Source organism: Taeniopygia guttata, chromosome 15, assembly GCF_048771995.1.
Source record: "Taeniopygia guttata chromosome 15, bTaeGut7.mat, whole genome shotgun sequence".
Classification (NCBI taxonomy): Eukaryota; Metazoa; Chordata; class Aves; order Passeriformes; family Estrildidae; genus Taeniopygia; species Taeniopygia guttata.
The window spans coordinates 13362038-13387973 of NC_133040.1; the positions used below are offsets into that span (position 1 = coordinate 13362038).

Consider the following 25936-nt stretch of genomic DNA (forward strand, 5'->3'; position numbering starts at 1 on the left):
AAGGGAACAAGTCAGTGGCCAGTTTGTTACAGCTCCATTCACACTTGCTCTTCCCACTGCACATGGGCTTCCCCTCATGTGCCCCCAAATGCTGCAGGAAAATGATGGTTAATTATCCATTACATACAATAAAAGCCAATCTAAATTAATAAACCCAGCCTTGCTGAATAAACATTTTTGTCATGGCAGGCAGCAAGACTGAAGTCCGACAAAAACTCCAAAATAAGCCTTAAAATGGTGTCATCACTGGTATGCTGAAAGAAAATAATTTCAGAGGGCAAATAAAAAAATTCAGTCTCAGTCTCTTCTCTAAGAAATGTAGGGACATAGAATGAAGCAGAAAATTCTGTCCAATATTTATCATTGCAGCATGCAGGTTTGCCAGAATCTCTCTTTGCATTAACAAGTTTCCAGCAAAGGTTAACACAAGGCACCATTAGAAATCCTGGAGGGTTTTTGCTGTCTCGCCCACTCAACTCACAGTACTCCTTAGCTTAATGGGGATCTTTACATTTGGTATTTCAAACCTTTTTGGATGGAATCAGTGAAGACGATGTTCTCAAATTCCTTTTCAGAAAGGTTTGGGAACAGCCCCCTCAAATGCTCTACATTTTCATGCAATTTCCTTTGCAGTCCACGTGTTTCTGAGAAAACTGGGGGGATCCTCAGAGGGAGCACAGGAAATCTCAGGGGTCTGTATAGGTTTTGGACAGGGTGGGCTTTCCTGGCTCCCCGCCAACCCCGTTGGGGCAGGAAGGAGGATCCAGGGGTTATCATGATCAGAGTCACAGGGTCCCGGGGAAGGGGGCACAGGGTGCCCATGAGCTCACCGTAACAGGAGGGGATTCATGGATCAGTTCTTCCCTGGAGTGGAACTGTACGAATGCCTTGGGACGGTCCCTCCACAGCCAGAGCGGCAGGGCCATGAGCTGAGCTGTGTGCAGGAGCTCATACAGTGCCACAGACTGCACAGAGTCACCGACACACACTCCCACCCGCACCCACACCTCCATCCAGCCTAGCAGCCTTTACTTACACGGTGCTGGGTGTCCTCACCAGCACGAGTCCGGCCGCGGTGCAGCACCAAGGCTGGGCTGGGGGACAGGGCAGGTCGCTGCGGAGGGGCTGAGGCCTCCCACAGCCGCTGGGCTGGCTGACAGCCCACGGCTTCCATAATTCATGACTCCCCTGGGCAGCAGCAGGGCTGTGCCAGCTGCCCAGGATGGAAATTCAACCCTGCTGGACCTGGCTGGTGGCTCAGGGGCGCAGGCCGGCTGCTGAAGAGCCCTGTGACAGCCCTCGCTGGGGAAAGAGCTGTTTTGGGAAGTCACCCTGCTTGGTTTGCAGATGGGCATCACTCCTGACAGACACAGCGCAGTGAGCACAGCACACCACGGAGGTGCTTGTGCAGGGATTGCGTCAGTGGCACTGCGATGCTGGGTGGGCACGGGCCCCCAAAATGCGAGTTCACAGCTGCAGCGGGGCGGTCCAGCACGGGATCTGCAGTCACAGTGGGGTTTGGCAAAGAGTTATTACCACTCCTGTGGAATTGCAGCCTTCCCTTAGGGCTCTCTGAGAATAAAAGATCAAGAGCTCCCTGCAGAAATGGGGAATGCTTCCCAAAGGTGCAGCTCTGGTGCCTGCAGGGTCCATAAATGCAGGTAAAACCCTGTCAGAGCCATAACCTGACGGTTCTAGCCCTTACAGGCTTTCACTGGGAGAGTCTCAGGTGACAGGAGCAGCAGGAGGAGCTGACCCTTCCCAGACACCTGGCTGCAGAACACCCAGGCCAGCAGAGTTTGCTGAAAACGAAAAGTCTTTCTAGGAAAATCCCTGCTGGAGCTGGAGAGGCAGGAGGCTGCTCCTGGGCTCCGGGACAGGAGCTGAGCTGCAGGAGCCAGAGCCCTGGCAGGACAACTCAGGCTTGTTTTTGACATTTAACAGGTGTTTGAAAGCTGCTGTCACTGCCTCATCTTGGATGATCTCTCACTGTACATCCGAAATAACTCCGAATTGTCCTTGGGGCTGGCTTGCACATGAGGAATGACCACAGAGCCAGCAGCCAGGCTGCACAGGACAGTGACATCCAGCGTGGGAGGCAAAATGCCAACAACTGCAAGTTATCACTCTACTGAAGCAATGCTTAAACTTTGAGCTTCTAATGTAAGATACTTCAATAAATCCTGCACAAAACACATTTCAATCTTTCCTCTGAAATAGAAAGGATTTTCCTGACCTGCTTCTGCTTTTAACATGTCTCTTTCCTGTTGCCTCTATCAGAGTATAAATATTCACTATTAGTGAATATATAACAAAGTATCAGTGAACTAGTGAATATATAATAAAATAATATTCAGCATTAGTGAACAATCAGCAATTTTACAATGTGCAGTACTTGTGCAGCTCTGCACTCTGTGTGTGTGTGCAGAGACTTATTCAATACAGATACTAACCAAGCTGACATATTTTATTTACTGTCTAGAATTAATTTATTACAATTTATTACTGTCCTATTAAGTGTAAGCAGGCCACAGTAAGATGAGCCTTGGATTAGGAGCACTCTTGATTTCTTAGGTTAAAGATCCTCCAGACTCATCCCCTGCACTGTGGTGATGCAGGACAAGGGGCAGAGATGCAGAGAAGGGAAGTGACACCAAGGAGCACCCAGAGCACAGAAAATGCTGCAGATCCCAGACCTGCACAGGCTCCCAGGGACGATGTGCCCACAGCAGCTCTCCTGGAGCCTCCACGAAAAGATAAAAAAGATAAAAGGCAGCTGGAGGATCCCTGCCCTGGAATCTCTCCATGCTGGGCTGGACCATCAGGATGTGGGTTTGATGTCTCAGTTAAGTCAAATCTTATCCCCAGCCCTGTAACAGCTGAGAACGTGGAATTACTTTGATATTTGTCTTCCAATTTGAGAGCTTGGTGTGTTAAACAATCACCAGTTTCGTCCCATTACATCACATTTCAAAGTCACAAAACAAATTAATTAGCGAGATCGTGCCACCTCGTCCTTAATCTCATTAGAAAAGACTAATGGCTACAGAATCAATTATTTCATACAGATTACTGCCTCAGCACCATCAGCCTTTACATCACACAGCTCATTCTGAATTTTCAATTCCGTTGTCATTTCCTCCACTAGTTTAATTACAACCCTTAATTAGGTCCCTTCTTTAATCAACTTTATAGCTATGGCCATTCATGTATGGCTGCCTATAGAACAGGAAACAAAGAGCAGCTAACAAAACCACAGGGCCAGCACCAGAGCTTTCCCAGGATCTGGCTGCCCAGCCTCTGCTCCAGGAGCTGCAAGCATTCCTTCCTTTGAAAAATCCACAATAAACTCATAACAAACACAAAGAAACCCACATGTTTTAGCTAAGGTTTACAAAACCATGATACAATTCTCATTTTGCAGTTCCTGAAAGTCCAGTGGATCTGTGATTACACTGACACACTTCACTGTTTAGTCTTCTGTCAGTTCAGTTTCTGGGGATCTGCAGGTGCTGTATTTTCCAGAATAGATCATTTCATTTCCAAAGCAGTAATTGGGATTTTCCAGCTTTGCTCTCCACTGTTATCATAAACAGTTTGCATTTCTTTCCAATGCAGTGTGGGATAACAAGTTTCTCCATTGGTCTAGACACATTTCTACTTTTGTTTTTTTGCTGATTTTTTTTCCACAATGGTAAAACAGTTTCTTATCATTTCCTGATAAAGAACCCAAGTGGTTTTTTTCTTCAATTCTATCTTTCATATTCTCATGCATAACTGATAAAACTAACCAGTGATGTTTTCCTTTAAGATCTACCAGAACAAATGTACCAAAAGAAAATTAGCAGCAAAAATGAGAAAAGCCAACACCCTCTCTGTATGCAAATTTCTTCTCTTAAATACAAAAAATGAGACCATGGGAATCCTATTTCACTGAGCAAATTAACAAAAGGTCAGAAAGCTCGATCTTTGTCACCGGTGCACTCTGTCTGAAAGCTGAGCTGCCATTTAAATATTGATGAGGAAGAGCTGTAATTGCAGGTTGGGAGCTGCCAGAGCTCTGTGTGCGCAGAAGGGGAGGCTGAAAATATTCATGACATGGGACACATTCCACCAAGGGAAAGTTCAGGTGAAGGAAAGGAGCACTAACCTGGAATTTCAGTAATTTATGAATCCAGACACATCGGGAAGTGTCCTAAAGCCTTTTACTTTTGGGGTTATGGGACACAGACACAGGAGAGAAATTCAGACCTCAGCAGCCACTGGAAACTGATGAAAAAAGTGGTTCCAGATGATGACAGGAGCACAGGCAGTACACAGAACCATGAACTGTTCTGTTCAAGGGGGTGTTCCTGAATTTTATCTCTGTGCCAGCCAGGAACGGAGATGGGCAGGACAGCCACCACACGAAGAGCTGAGAGCAGCCGGGGCAGGGCAGTGACCTGGGCTTCCCGAGCAGCTGGCAGCTCACACCTGCACATCTCAGCTCAAATAAAACCCTTCTTCCCTCTGAGCTGGAGCTCTGGTGATGGACACAAGTGTGAATGCAGACACGGTCACGTTTCCTGGCCTGGCTGTGCAAGGTCGCTGCCTGCAACAATCCTGCTTCCCCCACCAGGCTGGTATTTCAAACCTTCCTGGATGCAATCAGGGAAATCAACATTCTCAAATTCAAATAGCTTGGGCTGCCAGTGACACTGCCCTGGTGGCTGTCAGCTCTTTCATGGGATCAGGAATAGATGAATAAGGTGTGTTTGTCATCAGACAAAAGCTTCCTTGTATCTCTGTTCAAACTCCCTTCCAGTATTAGCCAGACTGAACAATTCCCACCACAACAGCAAAGAGGAAACACTACTGAAAATGCAAAGTTTGGCTTGTGGCTAATTATACAGATCTAGCTTTGGGTGAATGGTGATCTTGATTGTCAATGGGAAGATTGTTGATTTGATTTTTTGATAAATAAATTTAAAAATTAGAGCTCACTTGTCACTTGCAGCTCAAAGTAAGAAAGAACAATGGGCAGTACTGGAGGCTGTCCAGGCATGCAATCCCAGCCCTGGAACAGAAACATCCAGAGCCTGCATCACCAGAATGATAAAATGAATGCAGACAAGAAAAAAGCCCTGTTAGGCAATAAAATTCTCACATCAACCAATGGAAAACAATGCAGAAAAAGTATTATTTACTTAGATTTGGTAAGTGACCTATGTACCAAAGTGAACTATTTCCTTCAAAAATCAGCTAAGGACTAGGCTTGTTTGTTTTGTTTGGGTTTTTTTTAATAATAGGAATAATAAAATCTTCAGCAACTATATTAACCATGTATTAACTATATACTATTAAAATTTATATATATAAAGCTATATATATAAATAAAATAGAAATTATATTAACTATAAACTATTAGACTACTTTTCCACACTTTTTCCATCTAAGGTGACCATCCTCTGTGCCCCTCTCTTTGAAGGAGACACTCTGTGACCTCCTTGGCACACAAAGCCTTCCTCCATCAATGAAACTCTTCACAAAACCGAGCAAAGTCCTGCTTGCAAAAGTCTCTTCTCACTCCTCATATCCTGCCCTTAATTCTCCTCCTCTGCCCTTTTGCTTTAAACACTTCTCAGTCACTCTGATTTTCATCATGCTCTTGCTGTAGCTGTCACAATTTTTCTCCAAAGCACTGCAGTCTTGAGGGTTCCCATATTTTTAGCTGCTGTGCCAAATTGCTCTGAATTTAATTAGTTAAACACCTATCTGCAGAAATCTATCCTAAACTCAAAGTGAGAGTCTGCTGTCAAAGTTTTTATCATAAATTCAGAGCAACTTTGGTACCTTCTGGGCAGGAAGCTCTGATGCAAATGACTCATGTTGCTGCGTAAATGTAAAAACCACTTCTAGCTGCAAGTCTCAAAAAGCAGAGTTTCACAGAACATGCCAATAAATCCTGTGGCCAGAGCAAGAAGTGTGATTCTTGGGAAAAATACAAATCTGGCTATCTAGATGGAATTATTCCTTTGTTTATTAACTCTTTAACACTCTGGTACAAAACTTACAGGGATAAACTAAGATAAAGAGACAAGCGACACGCCCACGCTACTATTTCTTCCATAATGAATAAATATCAAATAATTTACCTCATTTACAAATTAGAAAAAGGTTACTGATCACAAGACTGGCTGATATCTCCGTTTTATTCCTGCTTTGTGTCCTGGAGAAGGGGGTCAGAAATCCCTCCTGTGCTCGCTGTGCACAGAGCCATTCTGCACAGAGCTTTGCACCGCCCTCAGCTCACACCTGCACAAACCTCCTGGCTGAGGAAAGAAGCCTTAATGACCACCAGATATCCATCCATGCTGAATCGGCTAGAATATTCTTGTTAACAGTAAAATTCACATCATCTCTTGTCGACACCTTCACATCAGGTGGCACAGAAGTACTGTCCACTGGCAAAGCTGCCTCAGCTTCTGTGTGAACCAGCACAGTGTGAACCAGCACCGTGCCACTCTGCAGAGCCCACACCAGCAAACATCCCTGCCTTCTCCATGGGCTGCTGATTTTTATCTAAATACATCAGCCAGACCAGTTCTTCTTCCATTTCACACATGTAACTAATATATTTCTGACTGGAATTATCCCACAGTGACACTACCACAAGTCTAAGGAGAATCAGGCCTTTAAGCCCTGTGTATTATCAACATAAAATGTAAATCCTTTAAAAAGGATTTGAGGTGGCTTTTTGTGCGAAAATGACAGTCAGGAAAATGTCTGCCTGCCTCTGACATAAACAACAGGACGGGAGCTGAGGATTCATCTCTGTGAAGAAATGTGAGAGCCCGAGTGAAGCCAGACTGATCTGAGAGCAGCTGCTCTCTCTCAATAGCCAAAGCAGCTCTGACTTCCCCGTTCTGGCAGCAGCAAAAGCATCATTTTGGCACAAACAGAGCCTCCCCTGACCAGGCAGGCAGTGACCTGAGCCTGCCTTGCACAGCCCAGGGCTCCTGCTCCCTGTCCCAGGGCAGCCTTGCAGCAGAGAGCAGAACCATCCTCTGACTCCACCAGGGCTCTGCTGGTAACTATAAAGGATGTCAGGGCCAGGTTTAAATGATCTGCCAAACCAGACCTGAGCCTGCAGGGAGGGAGCGCTGCCCTGCCACAAGCCCTGCTGGATCCGTGCCTGCACAGGCAGCCAAGAGCATCCGCAGGCAGAGCAGCCCTGCACACCTGAGCCCTGCAGCCTTCCCTCCTGCCAGAACCCCGCAGGCACAGCTTTGCCGCTCCAGGAGGAGCCTGGCAGGCACTAATGGGCTCATCAGAGGGCAGGCTCAGCCTTGGAGAGGAACCAGAGACAAAGCAGACACAGACACACCAGACAGAGCTGTGTCCAAGCCACCCCTCACTATAAAACACACAACTTTCTGCAGGCAGCGAGATTTTGGGATCATCTATCTGGAAATTGTAAATGATGCATCAACATTTTATTAGCATCAAACATTTTTCAGCATGTACTCCTCTTACTGAGATTAAAGATGTACATAATTAAAAATGAGTCCATTTATTATACAAAATCGAAAATATAAATCTTCATGGGATTACTTTGTTTATCATTAGAGATGTATGAACATCTACACTGGAGTTGTCTGGGCCCCATGTCACTCAGTGAAGAAATGGGTGCTGTAAGGTTTAATTTATATTCACTCTAAAGTACTAAAAATAGAAAGTTTGCTTTCTCCATCTGATTTCTGTACGTTATTACTGCCTGGGCATCAGTCACTCCTCATGTCCCTGTGATGGTGCTAAACCTGCCCCTTCCTGGCCAGCCTCACAGCAAATTTCCCTTGGCTTCCCCCTTGCTTTTCTCATCCAAAGCCCACTGAGCCCCCCATACCTGTGCTGGCACCTTCATCCCACAGGGAGCTGTGCCTGGAATTGCTGCTCCACTTGCCCTTCTCCAGGAGAGCTCTTTGAACAAAGGCAGGTTAAATAACTCTATTATCACAGGTCCAGGATTTAGCCCAGGAAGTGAGAATCAATTTACTTTGACTTTCCTATTAAGTGATATGAAGATGAGTTAAAGGATTTTCTTTTTCTCCGGCCTCCATCTGCACCCTGTATCAGCAAAAGGCTGGAATTGATGATATGCAAGTCACATCTATCTTCCCCTTTGATCCACTTAATGAAAGTGAGATTCATTGCAATTTCCTGCTTTCCATCTTTTAAGGAATGTGGCTACTTTGAAGATTCCTTGAAGCTTACAGTATTTGTCCTTATAACTAAATTCTGTTTCTCCTGGATGTCTTACCTCTTTATCACTGCCAGTATAAGTTGTTAATACACATCTGTCCAAAGTATTCTGGGCTGACTGAGCTCCACAAACTTAAATTCTGACTTCAGTTGATATAAAAACTTCTCTAGAGAACATTTTTTGCTTTCTCTCTCCCTCCCTCACAGGAGAATCTTGTATTTCTAACTGCCAGTGCAAGCACTGGAGTAGCATTTAAATGATGCCTTCAAATATGCTAAAATGGATGAGAAGGTGCCTTCAGCAAGGTAATGGACAGGTTGTGCTGAGCTGGAGCCCAGTTTGGGCAGGTTTGGAGCCCAGTTTGGGCAGGTTTGGAGCCCAGTTTGGGCAGGTTTGGAGCCCAGTTTGGGCAGGTTCTGCTGAGCTGGAGCCCAGTTTGGGCAGGTTTGGAGCCCAGTTTGGGGCAGGTTCTGCTGTACACAACTGCCCTGGAGCTATTTCCAGCCTAAAGGATCCTCTGGCTCCAGGAGTCCATGGAGCAGAGTCCCACCTTCACCTGAGCCTCCCACCCAGCAAACCAGGCTCCAGAGCAGTCCTGCAGGAAAGCTACGAGCACAGACATTGGAATTCATCCTTCCAGCTGAAAACAAACCAAAACCCCACACCACCACACCTCCTGAAAGGCTCCACCTTGCATGTTCTGCTGGCAAGCTTAGAGAAGCACACTGGAGGGAAGCTGAGGGCTCCAGAAGGGAAAGGTTAATATTGCTGTGCTGTAGCTTGGTTTTGCACAGTGATTAGGTGCCCTGCCAGCCTGATTCCTTCAATATTTTAACTATCTGCAGCTGAGTGATTACATTAATAAACTTCCAGAGCAGGCAGCACACTAAATTCAAGCCACTGTTCATGCAGGAAGAGAATGGATGTTTTTAAATACACTTTCTTCTAAACCCTAGGGAAAAAAAAAAGGCAAACCCTGGCCTGATTTTCTCTGAAAGAACCCTTCCTTAGAAACCTCCAGCAACCTCTTGGTTCTCAGCAGGACTTTTAGGACCAGAAGAATTCCCTCTCAGCTGAACAAAGAATTTTTTCTTTATTTTTAAGGTGGCTGCAGCAGATCTAACAGTCCTCTCCGTCACCCATCATCACAGGTCTGCAAAACTCAGATCCCGGCCAGAACATCCCCAGAAATTACAGCTGGAAGACCTTAAGGTCAAAAGCATTCACTTGTACTATCCAGGCTCAGAAATAAATCATCAGCAATGGTTTATAAGCAGAGAGGAATAGGTGAGACCAGAAATCTTCAGGTGAAGTCCACCCCGGGCGCTCAGGCTGGCCCACACAAACTCCCAAGTTTGTCTTACAAACAAATTACCAAGTAAGGACGGGAAGGGAGTGAATCCTGTTAGGTAAGACACAAATAAGAGTATTTTCCCTTTTGGATAACAGGAAAAATGCTTGCTGGCAGCACAGAGGGAGAGTTTTTAGCAAGGTGTCACTGGCACGATGTTTCCCCAGTAAATCGAGGCAGCCCCAGCGAACGCCTCCTGCAGCAGCTGCAACAAATGCACTTGGCTTTTCTGCAGCAGGAGCAGCTCCTGCCCGCCCTGGACCTTGACTCTGCCTCCCCAGACCGGAGAAGGGAGGAGGATGTGCCAAGTGAGCACACAAAGGAACTTCCCTGCACACCTCCCTGCAGGAGCTGCAACAGCTCTTACAGCACCCAAAGTGTTGGCATCCTCTTCCCAAAATGTTCTTTCATCCCTTCACTTGCCAGTATGCCACTGCTGGATTTTTTCCTGTTTGGTTGCTGGTTTATTTGTGGTTTCTGCAGCAGGAAATGACTGAAGCTGTTCCATGGACACTGTGCAGAAGCCCACAGGTCTCCTGTGAGTTTACTCACGGAGCAGAGCTCTGCTGTGCAGCACAGCCAGGTTGGGTCCCCAGCTCTGCCATGGACTCCTTGCAGAAATTTGGTGAAATCCTGTGCCATCCTGAACGAAATGGGAATAATGATCATCCTTGCCTAGGAGCTGTGCACTAAGACTTTGTTAATTAATGTCTGTAAGGACTTTGAAATCCCAAGATGAAAGGCGAAGCGCATCACGCGAATCCAGGGAACACAGAGTAATGCACGAATGGAATAATGCCTGTACCACTTCCTTGGAGCCCTGAACACTTGTTAACCATCCAGCCTGGGCTTGCAGGAGGCAAACTGCTGCCCAGAGCCAGCAGCAGCCGTGCACTGCCCTGCAGACCCCATCCCCTGCCTGGGAGAACCCCTGAGCCCCCGGGAGCGGAGAGCTCTGCCTGCAGACACACACACAGAACAAACCCAGCTCCTGCCTGCAGACACACACACAGAACAAACCCAGCTCCTGCCTGCAGACACACACACACAGAACAAACCCAGCTCCTGAGCTAAAGGAATGCTGAATACTGGCCAGGTGCAGATCCCACACCGAGAGCCTGCCCCAAATGCAGCAGTCTCTCAGCGTGACTGCTCTTCTGTCTTTATGGAGAAAAATGGAGAATCTGGTACCAACACTCTGCCTGAAGCAAGGTGTGAGGGACTGAGCAGGTATTCTGTAAGAACCCAACGTATTTGTTCCCACGGGAATTCAAAATAAAATTCTGCTTGTCCCAAGAACCCTTCTGGGAAAAACCTAAAAATGAACAGCAGAACTTTTCACAAATATTATGGCAGTGAGAGATTAGGAGAAACTTTGGGCTTCCAGAGCAGACAGAGCTGTTAGTTAGGAAGTCTGAGCTGAAAAATATTCAGTCACACTGAGAAAAGTACCACAGGTACCATGTAAAGACTGCAAAAGTAAAAAGGGCTTTTTGTACATAAAGAACATTCCTGTAGCACTTGGAGCAAGGGTTGATTGAGAATTACTGAATTCAGACAGAGAACAAGCCCAGGAAACACCCAGACAAGGTTAGAACTAAAGCTGAGTTAAAGCTCAGCCAGACAGATGCTGTGGAAAAGCTCCACTAAAGAGGAGCAGCTTTTGGCATTTCTGAACACTTCCATGTCTTGGCAAGCCCTGGGTGCCTGACCTGGAGCACCCAGCACGGAGTCTGTGCCTGAGTCAGCATCAGTGGTGAAATCAGACCTACCTTGTCAATTTGTCACTATGAGACAACAAAGAACAAGCTCTTTTAGTGTTTCATAACATAAGCTCCCCAAATTCCAGGTTTATTCAAACAGCCCTTTCTTCTGGCTTGCTCAGGTTCCAACCCATCCTTCCTGAACACAAATCCTACCCTGACACAAAAAGCCAAAGCTTTAAGATGTGTTTTAAGAGTTCCACACTCTTTGTAAATGGTTTTAATTACTGATGATGGAAATAATGAGGTTTGTTTCTCACCCCTCTCTCCTGCCCTTCCAAAAGGGCCGGGCCATTTTCAGGGACACGAGACTCACAGTGGGATATTGTGATATTTCCCCTGAAGTATTTACTTGCTGGTTTTATTATTTATGTACTAGTGGTCTATTATCAATCCAGCAGTGATGGATAGTGACAGCTGAACATTCCTGTGGGACTCCATCCCTGGAGCAGGTTTGATGGAAGTCTGAAAATCCAACTGCACTCTCCCGTGCACACCTGTACTGGATTGCAGCACTGGGACTCGTGCACACAAGATTTACCACGGCTCTGAATAGGATACACTGCACCACCCCATTGTGAGAGAAACCCATTTCAGCCCTGAAATTATTCCAATAAATTAGAAATTCTGATAATAGGAATGCCATGGACCTTTAAAAGCACTGCAGCTCACGGGCATGCATTATTCTGCCTAGTTAATGCCAGCAATTATGCTTTTAATGAATGTTGCAGAGAAGAAAAAATAAATAGTGCTACATGCCTCCAATCTGCATTTTTCTAACAGTCATGATTGCTATGAAAATTCTGTTCTCTTGGCAATTGTTACACACCACAAACAAAATCTCATTTTTACCCCCGAGGCAATGTGGTGTCAAGGACAGACCATTTCTGCTTACTTGTGAGTAGTCCACAAGTGACAAGCTCGTGAAAAGCTAAATTGTGGTGTATCACTGAGGACAGAGCCAGCACCAAAGACAAGGAATTAGTAAAACTAATTAGTAAAACTCACCACTGTGAAACGAAGGGCACTTCTGAACTCACATTTACCAAATTATTTTAAGAAGCAAGTCCAGACAGAGAACAGTAGAATCCCTTCACACACATGGAAAATAAACAGATGCTACCTTTTAGTTCTTTGTTTCCCACTACACCTTCTCACTGGGTGTTTTTTAATCCTCCCCAGTTCTTCCTTCCTCTTACAGTGGCCTGGGAAATCCTACAGGATCTGATCTAACCTCTAAGGAAGCAACAGAGCTGAGGTGGGCAAACCAGGCTGGTAAAACCCCGAAGAGAGCACCAGGGCACGTGGACACTTTGCCCAGACACCCTTCCTGGTGCAGAAGACCTTTCAAACAATAATTTCCAACTCACTACAGCCAGTTCCATCCACACACCCCATGGCACAGCCCAGCTGCAGCAGGGAAAATCCCCTGTTACTGAGTTAGAGCAGATGGGAGTGAGAAAACATCCTTCCCAGCAGCAGCACGGGCCCTCAAACGCTGTTAAATAAAGGGAGACTAAAACATCAACAGCACCTTTGACTGCATGTTCTGGGGTTTTCACATGCCTGAATTTTAGTTCCACGAAGCACAATGGGGCCAGGGAGGGGGAGGCAGCTCGTGAGAGAGGGGTCAGCGTGGGCAGGGAGGAAGGAGAAGGTTTTCCTCAGCATCCTCTGCCCTGTCCAGCTGGGGCTTTGGCCAGGCAGGGCTCAGTGCCTGTCCTGGGCTGGAGCTCTGCAGAGCACCAGGGAGTGCCCAGTGCCACTCCAGGGTCACACACACACTGTGACACCCACCCAGTGCCAGCTCCAGGGTCACACACACGCTGTGACAGATGCCCAGTGCCACTCCAGGGTCACACACACACTGTGACACCCACCCAGTGCCAGCTCCAGGGTCACACACACGCTGTGACACACACCCAGTGCCACTCCAGGTCACACACACGCTGTGACACGCACCCAGTCCCACTCCAGGGTCACCCACACGCTGTGACACCCACCCAGTGCCACTCCAGGGTCACACACACGCTGTGACACCCACCCAGTGCCACTCCAGGTCACACACACGCTGTGGCAGCACTGACAGCCTGGCTGATGAACGTGCACTGTGTTGATGGCCAGGACACAAACGCTGAGCTCTCAGGCTGCTCCCTGCTCTCTGCCCACAGCAATTCTCCCACAGGGCAGCACTGGCACCACCTGAGCCCCACAGACCCCAGGGTGCCACGCCAGTGGGGTCAGCAGCTCATGGCCTCACTCACTGCTGCGCTCTCCCATCTCATGGACAGCTTGTCTTCCTCCCTTGTTCTGTTTTCTAAATTGTTCTGTCTTATTTTAAGACGAGGAAAAATTGTGTGTTTACAACACTTTTACCATTATGTTACAAAAATATCAGCAGCTTGAAGCTTTGCACACTTCATTTCCTTGTAGCAGTGTTTGCAGAAATCAAACAGACATTTTTCAAAAGGGAAGTTAGTTGCAAGCTGAGCACAAGTTTTGGGGTTTCTGATAATTAATCAATTAACCAATATCCAAGGTGGCAGAGCTCCCCCTGGCATGGGACAGCTGGGATCAATACCCAGGGTACTGGGCAGGGCTGTTCACCCTGGCTGCAGCAGAATCCTCACCTGTGGAACGGTGAGGAAGAGCTGGGAGCTCCCAGCCCTGCAGGGCTCAGGCTGAGGCTCCCTGGGGCCACCAGAGCCGTGGCACTGCTGTGACACCAAGGACCAGCCTTCTCCCAGCTGCCCTCTGTGTCAGCACCCAGAATTTCATCCAGCTTGTCTCATTTCTCATTGCAACTTTCACTGCAGGACTAAGCAGCACACTGCCACCGAGCCCTCCCAGCAGGTGAAGGAAGCGAGGCAGAGGATCCCTGTGGTCCATCAGAGAGCACCATCAGAGCCACAGACAGACACTCACAGACAGCAGTCAGCCTCCAAGGCCGTGCCCTGGCCTGGACACCAAAATGAGACTTTTTCCTTGGGCTGGTCCACCCAGGGAGTGCTTCAGCTGCAGCAGATAGTGCAGAAGGATGCACAAAGGGGATGTGTGGGGGTGTGTGGGGATGATGTGTAGGGATGTGTAGGGATGTGTGGGGATGTGCAGGGATGTGCAGGGATGATGTATGAGGATGTGTAGGGATGTGCTATAGGGATGTGCAGGGATGATGCACAAAGATGTGTAGGGATGTATGGGGATGTTTTAGGCACCAGGAGTCTGGAACTGTGTGTGAAGTGTGACCAGGAGATGGTCCTGGCCTGGAGGAAGGAGGAAGAGCTCTCACTCCGTGAGTGGAGACGTTGCTGCCATTTACAAAACGCTCCTTTAGCAAAGCAGACCCTAATGAATTACCCAGCATTAAAAATTGATCGTCTCTACACAGCATTTTTAAAGCCATATTGATTCACGTTTTCATTCTGCAGAAAGCACCAGGGCCCAGTTAAGATCTGGGGGAGGTGAAGGGTGGGGGACAGGCTGGGAGGGTTCCTGTGCTTGCCCTGCACCCGGGTCACTTCAGAACCGGGACTGTCGGAGCTCTCAGAAGGGCAGAAGCACTCGGAGCTGCTGCATTTAGCATTTATTCCATCACTGCTGGCGTGCCAGTGTTAAACCCCAGCCCTGCCTGCTCTGCCTGGGGGAAGGCACACAGAGCCTGCAAAGCCTCTCCGCCAGGGAAGACAATTGACCTGACAACCCAGGGCACAAATCTTGTGCCAGAACAAACCAGCCACAAGATTTCTGCAGTCATCCTACATAAAAAACCTGATCAGGCCGTTGGCTTCAGACAGAGCCTTATGTCAGGCCCAGTATGACACAAGCACATTTTCCCCAACTACTTAAAGGTTATGTAATGGAGATCTGCAGAGCATTAGCAGCCACATGACACGTCCCACTAAGATTCCAAACTGCCACCTACAAAATTTAATTAGCAAGCAGTAAACAAGAGAGGGGGCAAGGAATGCACTCCTGGAGCTGCCAGGGAATATTCCTAAGGTTCCAAACTATGTGCAGGACTGGGGCAGGGAGGTGGGGAGAGCAGAAAGTCAGGAGGGGGACTGTGAGTGCCACAGAGCAGGGAACTGCCTGCAGGACACAGGGCCAGAGGCAGCCCTGCATGCTGGTCACTGTGACAGCTGAGAGCTGCTTGCCCTGAATTCTGAGCACCAGCAGCTCCCTGACCCTGACCCTGACCAGCTCCATCCTTCTCCAGCCAGTGCCCAGCCCAGCACGCCCAGGGCTCTGTGCTGTGCCCCTCTGGCTGTGGCTGGCACAGATCTGTACCAGCCCTGGCTGTTTAACATCAGAGAACACTCCCAGTAAGAGGGGCAGGGCTCCCACTGGGCTTCCCACACCAAAAAGGCACCATGGTGTTCCATACTGCAGCAACAAAGGGCATTTTTCCAGCTCTGTATTGAGGAGGTACAGAAATATTCAGCAGGAGCTGAAAAGGTAAAGTCACTGAAGAAATTCCCTATTTTGGAGGAATTTAGCCTTGATTTAGGATTCTTCTAGGCCAACCCTAAACAAGTTAACCTGCCTCAACTGTTTTCCTTTCACAGTTGCCAAGAGGGGGTATAATTGTAATTTTTCCATCACACATCCAGTGTAAAAACTTGATGGGGCTGTCTGTAAAAATGATTTATGCTCCTCAGTGAAAGAAAATGAATCAGTCTAGTTCTAGGGGAGGTGGAGCATGGAAGGAAAAGGGAACATGTGAGGGCTGCCCACCAGCCCACCCTGTTCACATCCAGCCTTGAGGAAGAGGGGCTGGCTGCAGGATGGTCTCTAAAGGAAAACTAGAAAAGGGTTTCCAACTGCCCTGAGATGAGAGCAGGGAAGAGAATCTGTGCCCTGCTGTTATTTTCTCAGTGCCTTCCTCTTGCCTGCTCACAGGAACAGCCTGCACTGCTGCTGAGCAGCCAGCACTGGGCACAGCAATCCCTGCTGCTCTAGAAACCCTGTGTGTGCAACAGGAAATAGAAAACTTCATGGCAATTATATATGTTTTAAAAAGCAAACCCGCCATCCCATTCCCTCTGTCCTGACACCTGCACTGGAAATGTTCCTACCAAACCAGGGCCACCAGCAGGGGAATGAGGCTCTCCAACCTGCATGTACCCACCAGCACAACAGAGAAGTTTGCTAATCACTTGCTCTTCCTGAACAAATTCAAATTCTTCTGGCACTCAGCAATATTTCCATAGATCAACAACACACAATGCAGGCTGTCAGTGATTTATGAGCAGCATCCAGGAGCCTCTGTTGGGATTCAGCATCCTGATGGAGAAAACAGCGTTTGGTCTGAAAATCTCATTTCCTAAGCAGATAAAATGAATCGAATGTAGTGGAAAGAGTTCATTATTATTCCCATTTACAGAAGGAGAACAGAGCCCAGGAGATGCTGAATGCTTTGCTCAGGGCCATTCACAGGATCTGTGGCAGAGCTGGAAGCCCCACTCTGGTTTCCTGATCAAGCACCACGAGCACCAGCCCAGGTGTGGAGCCACGAGCCCTTGGACCACTCCCATCTCCTCCCCAAAATCCCAGCCACAGGTGGCTTTACAGGCATCACCTGCAGGCGGAACACGGCTGCACACAGCATCTACCAGGATGGGTGCAGAGAAAGCTCGGTGCCCTCCCAAGCTGCAGCCCCCGAGCCCTCTCCCCCACCCCTGAGCACACACTGGCTCCTGGCACCTTGTCTGGGGGAAGCTGCATTTTCCCAGCGCTGTGGCTACACTCCAGTTCCATTTTTATTGACGATATTGGGATGGATTTGTCAATTCTAGCAGCAATGCTGCTCTAGCAGAGGAAATGCTGCTGTCAGCAGCACTCTGACAATCCTCATCGGTCTTGGACAGGCATCTTACACACAACACCAGCAGTCAGACAGGTAATCACCAGCGGCACCAGGTGTTCTCCAGAAAATCTGAAACAGCTTTCAGTTCCTTGGCCCTATGCACAGAGAGACTTTCCAACACCAGAGTGGAACTGATGTCTGCACAGCTTGACATCCGACCAGAACAGGATATACAGGCTATGGAAGGGGGAAACAAAGGATTTCCACAAAATTCCACTTCAGTCAGAACCTTTTGCTGAATAATAACCCAAAAATAAGTCCCAGGAAAAAAGTCGTGACTAACAGATATTTCAGCTAGTGTGACATATTCCGTAGCAGTGTGAGGGCCTGAAACAGTCTCAGTGAAATGACAAACAGCCTTGACTGTCAAACCACGCTCCATTCCACATGAATATTGAAAGGACAGGACATGGCCAACTGCTTCCTCACTCCAGAGCAAAGGCAGCGAGAGTTTGGATATCTAATTTGGATCTGTGGTAGGGCACTTGACACACGAAAAGGAACCCCTCATACCCGAGGATGTTAATTATCAGTGGTGACAGGCTTCTCTTTCCCTTGTGGCAGCCCAGAAAGGTTTTGTAAGAGCCCTGTAGTGCTGGAGCATTGATTTAAGGCTCAGGATCACACAGCTCTCCAAAGGGCAGGGGTTACACACACTAACAGGTATCTAAACCAGAGACACACCTGTACACTCTGGGCAGATGCAGAAGTGCATCCACAGCTCGTACAGGCACGGACTGGTCACATCCACAGAGATGCTTCAGATTTCTGAGCTTGCAGCTGGCAGTGAGCTCCAGCAGCACTTAGCAGCTATTCAGACCATTTTCATGCAGAAATCTCTGGCACTGCCCTGCCCCATATTTTGTTCCACCTTACTTTTCCTACCCCTCAAACTCACCTGCTGTTTTAGAGCTGTAACTTGGTTTTAATTCTAGAAATTTCAACGTGCTGCCTGTCTCAAAAAGGTGCTCCAGGTAGAGGCAAATTCATCAAGGTGGATGTAATAGCAGAGCCCCTCTGTTCACTGCCTCTAGCGTGCAGTCATGCTGTATTTCAGCAGGCTGGAACCCGTTCAGGTATGTAAGCAGGGAAAATCAGAGCTGCTCTCCAGCCTGCAGACAGCATGGCCACTTGGCTGGCTCCATTCAGAGCCAGTCTTTTCCCTTTTTGAAAGGAAATCTCTGCACAAAGCCACTGACCAGGACCATCAGATCAAAAAGGAACAACAAAGAGGCACCTAAAAAAACCCCAAACTCCTTTAAGGTAGTAGAAGCAGCACAAATGTGTTTCAAAGGCTGTCTACAGCAGTGAATCCTGGCTGACATCTGTAATATTTGATCCGAATTACCTTCTTCATTTGTCAGCTGGGCAGACTTGAAAGCCCTCCTCTAATAAAAATGTAACACCTCCCGATCAAAAACGCCAAAATACAAAGTGAAAACAGCAACTTTCATATCAGTGCCATATCCTGCTATTTTTTATCATAATGGCTTTATGGCGATGCTGCATCTTCCCCTCTGCTGCTTGGTCTGTGTTTCAGGATTTCATGCTGTTTCCTTAAGGCAGCTCTTCTATTTTTTGCCAACCAATAGTCCTTATTTTTATCTGGATTATAACAATCATGGTATTCTTCCCCTGTCACAGAATACTTGGTGCAATTCTTAATGTTGCAACCAGTGCCTTTGAATTCAGGTATTTCTTCAAATTATATCCAATCCCTTAATAAGCAGGCTCTGAATTTTCCAGATGCAGTGTCAAGACTCACTAATGAGTTATTCTGATGAGTTATTTTGTATACAAACCCTGCATCGGTGCCTGCCCTGGACAAAACAGCCCAGGCAGCGTTGTACCACTACAAAGCCAGGCAGCAGTAGCTTACAGAAGCAAACCCGAGGTTTTCATGTGCGCTGAGTCTCCCCAGCACAGCTGCCCCGAGCCCAGGCACAGCTGTAATGTCGACCATCACATCCCTGGGAAGGACACACCCCCGTGCCCAGCGCCACGGCGTGAGAGAGGCACTGAGAGCCCCGCAGTGCCCCCGGACCCAGCCCAGCACACTGCCCCGGGCTAGTGCCCTGCTGTTTATGGCAATTTGCAATCGGAAATGGTATTATTCTGCTCTACGCGATCGCCTGCAGAACACACATCCCCAGCCCCGCTGTCTGTAGCGCCCAAGCAGCTGTCTGTATCTGCCTGCAAATCTCGCCGCTGGGTGAAAAAAGGATGAGGTATTCACCGGCAATTGCTCCGATTTAGCTTTAGGTGCCAGACAAATGCCACGCATTCGCACGGGCAGCGGCTGCGTGGAGCAGCAGCCGCTGATGACTTTGCCATGACACGACAATCCACATTTGCAAAGCAAACACATTCCGAGGAGATGCACCGTGCCTGGGGCTGGGGGCAGGGACAGCCACAGCCACTGCCACCACCAACTTTGCCCACAGACACCAACACGGAGCACAAACACAGCCACCAAACCGGCCAAAATGGCTTTTCTTTTATTGGAAACCCTAAAAGCGACTGGGAAATGACATCAGATTAAACATCAATCGGAGGGAGGGTGGAATAATCTAGCAAGAGTTTAATCCCTTTACCTAGTGCTCGTGCACGATGCACATTTTATTATTCACAGCAGCCCCTAGAAGGGAAGATGCAGTGAAGGGCATCACCGAATTGCTGCAGAATAATAAAGTTTGCCTGCCTGCGATAAGAGTTACCGACGCCGGAAGGGGACTCTGCCCCCGCACACGCATCCCCTTCCCCATCCCATCCCCATCTCATCCCCATCCCATCCCATCCCCATCCCCATCCCATCCCCATCCCATCCCCATCCCACCCCTGCGGCCCCGCAGGGAGCGGAGCGATCCCCGTACCTGCGCTCAGGCGGTGCCGGGGGCGAGTGAGCTCATGCGGGAGCGGAGCGGGGCCGGCAGCAGCTCCGGGGACCGGAGCTCCGGGTCTCGGCAGCAGCTCCGGGTGTCGGCAGCAGCCGCAGCTCGGGGATCGCGGATCGGAGCTCCGGGCCGGCAGCAGCCGCAGCTCGGGGATCGCAGCTCGGAGCTCGGGGCCGGCAGCAGCCGCAGCTCCGGCGGCGCTCGGGGCCGGCGCTTCACGGGCGCTCGGCGGGCGGGCAGGCGGGGAGCCGAGCGAGCATCATCGCCGTGCACGGCCCCCGGGAGCCTATGAGGCGCTCGCAGCCGCCCAAGATGGCTTTCCCGGAGCCCCGGGCGCTCACATGGCCCGGGCCCCGCGGATGCGCCGCCCGAGGGGCGCGGAGCGGCGCGGGCAGGGGCGCGGAGCGGAGCGGGCAGAGCCGTGCCAGGTCAGCCGTGCCGGGTCAGCCGGGCCGGGTCAGCCGTGCCGGGCCAGCCTGGCCTGCAGGACCGCCCAGTGAGCTGGAAACCCGAGCCCAGGGCTCGTTCCGCCGCCCGGCCTGCCCAATGACGCGCAGGAGCGGAATTGAGGCGGATTACCGGGAGCATCCCGGCCGCTCCGCCGCCCCTCTGCCCCAGCGAACGGGGCAGCGCGTTCCCACAGAGCTCCTAAGGTGCAGCAACATCTCCCCAGCAGGCAGAGGGAGACGCTGTAAGGGGATACAGGGAAACGGTTTCAATAAATCGAATTTTAGAAACCCAGCTTCAGTCGTTTTCTCATTGTTTTTTGCTCCTAGTTTCTCCTGAGCAGAAATTATCTGAGTGATAGAATCTGATCACTTTGGGAGTGCATTCACTACAACGTAACTGAATTCCCCGGGCTGATGAAGGTTAAATCATTAGGAAAACATCTGAATTATATTGAGTGGTAGCTCACTATTTTCCTTTTAGTATTTTACAGGGAAGTAAATATTTCACACTCAAGGCACTATTTTATTGAATTCTGCTAAAGTATCTAGAGAAATACACCCCTCAATTCAATAATGTCTTTTCTGCAGTTCCTTTTCAGATACCAGCCTTCCTCCCATGGTTTTACCCACAGACATAACGAGGAAGAGCAGGAGAATTTTGGGGAAAGTTTGGCACTAACAAAAGAAGGCAGATTTCCCCTCAAGCCTAATGGTTCCTCCTGACGTTGGAGTGCTTGGGGAGTTCCTGCTCTCCATGGATGCCTCTCCACAAGGAATTAGGAGCCATGGCAGAGGGAGTTCTCAGGTGATCTCCCTCTCTAGGTTTGTGTTATCTGGATTCCCAGCTCACACCCTGATGTGTGCTGAGCAGCTGGGGAATCGCTCCCAGCTGGCCTTGTCTGGATTTCTGGGTGCAGCAGCTCCCAGCCACCCGTCTGTCTGAGCCCCCAGAGCTTGCAGAACCACCAGTGCCCTGTGCATGAAGCACATTTCTGCTCAGAGGCCTGGGATTAAATCAGTGTGGTCACAGTGTGCCCTGCAAAGCCCTGGCTGCTGCTGGACAACCTGTCCCTCTCTGTCTGAATGAAACACCCAGATCTGAGCCCTGGGGACGTGCCATTGCAAGGAGAAAGATGAGGAGAAGGTTTACAGACAATCTGTGCTTTCTTCCCTGAAAGCTGCTCTGGCACCATCTAGAAAGACTAGAACTTTCTGAATGAGAAGTCCAAAATCTAAAAATAGGGTCCCCAAGACCCCTCTGTTGTGCAAATCTCAGCCCCCAGTGACCTTCCCTGAGATCACTCATGACTGCATCAGGAACAATCAAACTGGCATTTTCTGAGGGAAAAGCTGTTCCTAGCCAGGTTCATATGTTCATTTCCAGATTAGATTATGGCTCTGATATCAGGCAAAGCACTCTTACTTTTATAACCACTTTGTGGTATAAATGGCTTTTTTTTTTTTTTTTTTGAGTCTAATTTTGGCTAGTCAGATTTTCCCCCTCAGCTGAGCCACATGGCAGCTTCAAACTGCAATGTTCCTTCTGACTGCATCAGCCCTGAGCACACTGTGCTCCAGCAGCAGCACCGATCTGAGCTCCTGACGTGAGCAGCACCAGAACATTCCAGCTGGCACACTGGAGATCTGGCTTGCCCAGGCTGGAGGCTGGAGGAAGGTGCCTGTTCCTTGTGTGCATTTGCACAAACTAAACAAGTTTGCCAGGCCAACCTGATACTTGAACGTCTGTCAGATGGCTGTAAAATGGTGTTATTGAGGTGTCAGACTGAGCCAAACCAGCTCTGCTCATCCCTTGTCACGGGTGGGTTTCAAACATTAATATCTGCATGGGGGGTGTGGGCACATACATGGATAAAATATGTAAATTATCATAAACTTTCTGAAAGCCTTCTTTTAAAAATATGCAAAATTATATGAATACATTTCATTAAGTCACTCTGAAAGTAAGTAAAATAGCAAGTAGTTTTTTAAACTACCACTACAGACTCACTGCTATGAAGGTTTTAAAACATATTCTTTATCTCAAGAACATGTTTAGCAATTTGAGTCATAAAAATTTGACATATGCAACTTGTTATGCCACAGCAGATGAGAATTGACATTTTACTGGAACTGTTAGATGTTAGGATTTATTATCATAAACATATTATTATTATTTTGGTAGTTTGTGTGGCCAAATACCAGCATTAAGTATATAGCTTGATAATAATTTTTCCTGGCTGCAGTTGTGCTGTTGATGGCTACTGGCATGTAAGAATATACATAACATATCTAACAGCTTTGCTGAGAGAAGAAAGGGAATTACTGCTCTGTGTGCCATGGAATCCCCCAGGGTGAGAATCCCCAAGGAATGACCCTCCCTTCGGACAGACACTCTTTGGAGAAGGAGGGAGAGCAAAAACATCTTTCTGTAGATGATAAGGGCTCGATGAAATTCCATTTAAACTGTGACACTTTTCACAGGCTCTAATGAATGTCATGTTCTTGCCATGAACACGAAGCAATGCCGTGGGACAATTATTTACAACATGTCCCAAAAGCTGGGCTGTCTTCCCCTCAGGGTGAGCAGCCAGTGCTGCAGGAGCCCTGCCCGTCCCAGCTTAGCACGAAAAACCTCGGCAGGAGCTGCCCTGTGCTGTGCCAGGCCTGCCCAGGGGTGCAGGAGAGCTGCCTGCAGCGCTGCAGCTCCTGCGGGGCGTCCCAGTGTCCCATGGCACACTGCTGCTGCAGCTGGGGCAGTGGGACACGAGCCGGGAATGGGAGCTGCTCCTTTGGGAATGAAACAATCCCTTTGGGAATGGGAGCTGCTCCTTTGGGAATGGAAACAATTCCTGTGGGAATGGAAACAATCCCTTTGGGAATGGGAGCTGCTCCTTTGGGAATGGAAACAATTCCTGTGGGAATGGGAGCTGCTCCTTTGGGAATGGGAGCTGCTCCTTTGGGAATGGAAACAATTCCTTTGGGAATGGGAGCTGCTCCTTTGGGAATGAAACAATCCCTTTGGGAATGGGAACAATCCCTTTGGGAATGGGAGCTGTTCCTTTGGGAATGGAAACAATTCCTGTGGGAATGGGAGCTGCTCCTCTCGCAGCGTTTGCTGCTGGGCACAGGCCTCAGAGGCGCTGCTGGCAGGGCACAGAATCGGTACAGGACACGCCAAGGGCAGTTGGATGTTGGGGTGGAAACACAAAGTACGGGAACGGCACAGAGAACTGCCAAGTGCCAGCTCACATCCTCAGTGGAAGTCTCGAGTCTCAACCAGAAGTGTTGTGGATTCAGACCCAAACTCCTCCACACAGGACAGCTTATTGCTATTAAATGTTGTGTAAATTATCTGTTTTAGTGAGAAATGGGCAGATAAATATTTTGGGCTTAACTCACCTATCAATAAACTATTTTCACTGTAACTGTTTACCAGCACAGTTTGAGATGAAGAACAGGAGTGGATTTTCACCTATCCTCAGGCATCCCAAATGATTTTGGAGTTCTGAACACTCCCCTTGCCGCAGCTGGATCTCCAGATCTTTTATGCTTTTGGATTGTTTGTTGATATTTTGTGAATGTTGAGACTTAGCATTGACAAAGTGCATTTTCTGCTTTGGAGGCAGCGTTGTGGTGATTGTTTTTGCGATGACAGCAGTGTTACTGGATGACAGTGTCAATGAAGATGAAGGGTTGACAGCCTGGTAAGGAGAAATTACATTTTTCATGTCATTCTTGCTAAAGCTTTGTCTGAGGGAAAGAATTTAATTCAAATTCTTTCAAAACTCATAGCGTAAGTGCTTTATTTGAAAGTTTTCTTTCTCAGACATTTCATTTGAGCTGTAAGTGAACAAGAGCCAGTCTCGCCTGATCAGTCACAGGAAGAGACAGGGATAACAGGAGGAGATGAAAGGCAGGAATTCCTTTTCCTTTTCCTCTCCCTTCCCTTCCCCTCCCTGGGGCCGTGGATTTGCCACTGGATGGCAACCGAGCGCTGCTGCTCCGCGGCTCCTGCGGCCCGTGCCGAGCCGATCCGTGCTGGACCCGCTGTTCAATCGGAACCAATCCGTGCCGAGCCGATCCGTGCCGGACCCACAGCCCGTTCTGAGCTGATCTGTGCCGAGCCCACTGTTCAATCGGAACCGATCCGTTCCGAGCCGATCCGTGCTGAGCCCTCTGTTCAATTAGAACCAATCTGTGCCAAACCCACAGCCCGTTCGGAGCAGATCTGTGCCAAACCCAGTGTTCAATACAAACCGACCCGTGCCGAACTGATCCGTGCCTGCCCGCAGCCGAACCGATCCGTCTGGAGCTGATCCGTGCCGAACCGACCTGTGCTGGAATTTGTCACATCCCCCAGGCTGCTCCTGCCTCAGGTCCATCAGCACGGCTCTGGGTTCTGTGCACTGAAAACCGCTTTGGTGGGAATGAAGAGTCAAAGAGAACCAACCTGAGGTGTGTTGTATCTGCCAAATCTGCAGATGAATATTTAACGGGTGAGTTTCTTCTATTGGGCATTAAACTGTTGAGTAAAGGATCCAGTAAAATCCTGGGAGCTGCCAAACACTTAAGTGTTTATTGATTCTTTTAAAGCATTTCTTATGGTGTTTGTATCTACCGAGGGGAGAAGCGCTGGAAGCTCTGGAGAGTGGATCCATTAGTGACCAGAAAAGATGAATCAGAGCGAACATCAGGTGAAGCTGCCTTTCACTGGGGCCCCCCAGTGTCCCTGGAAAAGCAGTGTCACACTGGGGAACTGGAAAAGCAGTTTCTCTGCAGGCAAACGGGGCTGTGCCTCCATCTCCAGGGTATCCTGGGGCTTCCTCACTGCACCTTCTTCCGGGCCAGCCTCAGCTCCAGGGCTTCTGGAAAGAAGTTGATCCCCCTCACACAAGCCACACGTGCAGACAAATATTCCAGAATCATCACAAAAGGCATCTAACATCAGCATCTAGGTTTTTTGTTTGTTTGTTTGTTTGTTTAGGTTTTTTTTGGTTTTGTTTTGGTTTGGTTTGGTTTTTTGTAGGGGGAGCACTTCAAATTGGCCAATACTTTAAATTAGCTATCTTAGAATACAAGCAGTAAATAACTCCAATTGGAAGAGTAAAGAAGAAAAGTCATAAAGGGATAGTCCTGTTACAGGTTAACTTTCACAACATTAACTCCTAAAACTGCAAAGAGTTACTTGTAATTTGTGCAGGTTGTGATTTGTGCTGGACCATGACAGAAAGCAGAGATGCCAGGGAAGGCAGACCCGAGGTGAGTCTCGGTGTGCCCCGCGCTGGACAGGGGCAGAGCGCTCCTCACCTGCCATTCCTCACCTCTGCACGGGGTCAGTGCCACCAGAGGTGCTCCAGCCCCTGGCAGGGAA

The 25936-nt window shown here is 48.6% G+C and overlaps 1 protein-coding gene across 16 annotated transcripts in view; it reads right to left on the reverse strand.

Moving 5' to 3' along the window:
* RIMBP2 (RIMS binding protein 2) overlaps window positions 1-20865 on the reverse strand; it is an 80786-nt gene extending 59921 nt beyond the window's left edge. For 5 of the 16 annotated variants that reach the window (XR_012058421.1, XM_072936231.1, XM_072936233.1 and 2 more), the window contains exon 1: window positions 20096-20865. The gene's annotated coding sequence lies outside the window, so the exon portion shown is untranslated. The remainder of the gene's footprint in view (window positions 1-20095) is intronic. The other 11 variants (XM_072936229.1, XM_072936228.1, XM_072936227.1 and 8 more) reach the window with 7 other exon arrangements.
* Between the last annotated feature and the right edge of the window lie 5071 nt (window positions 20866-25936).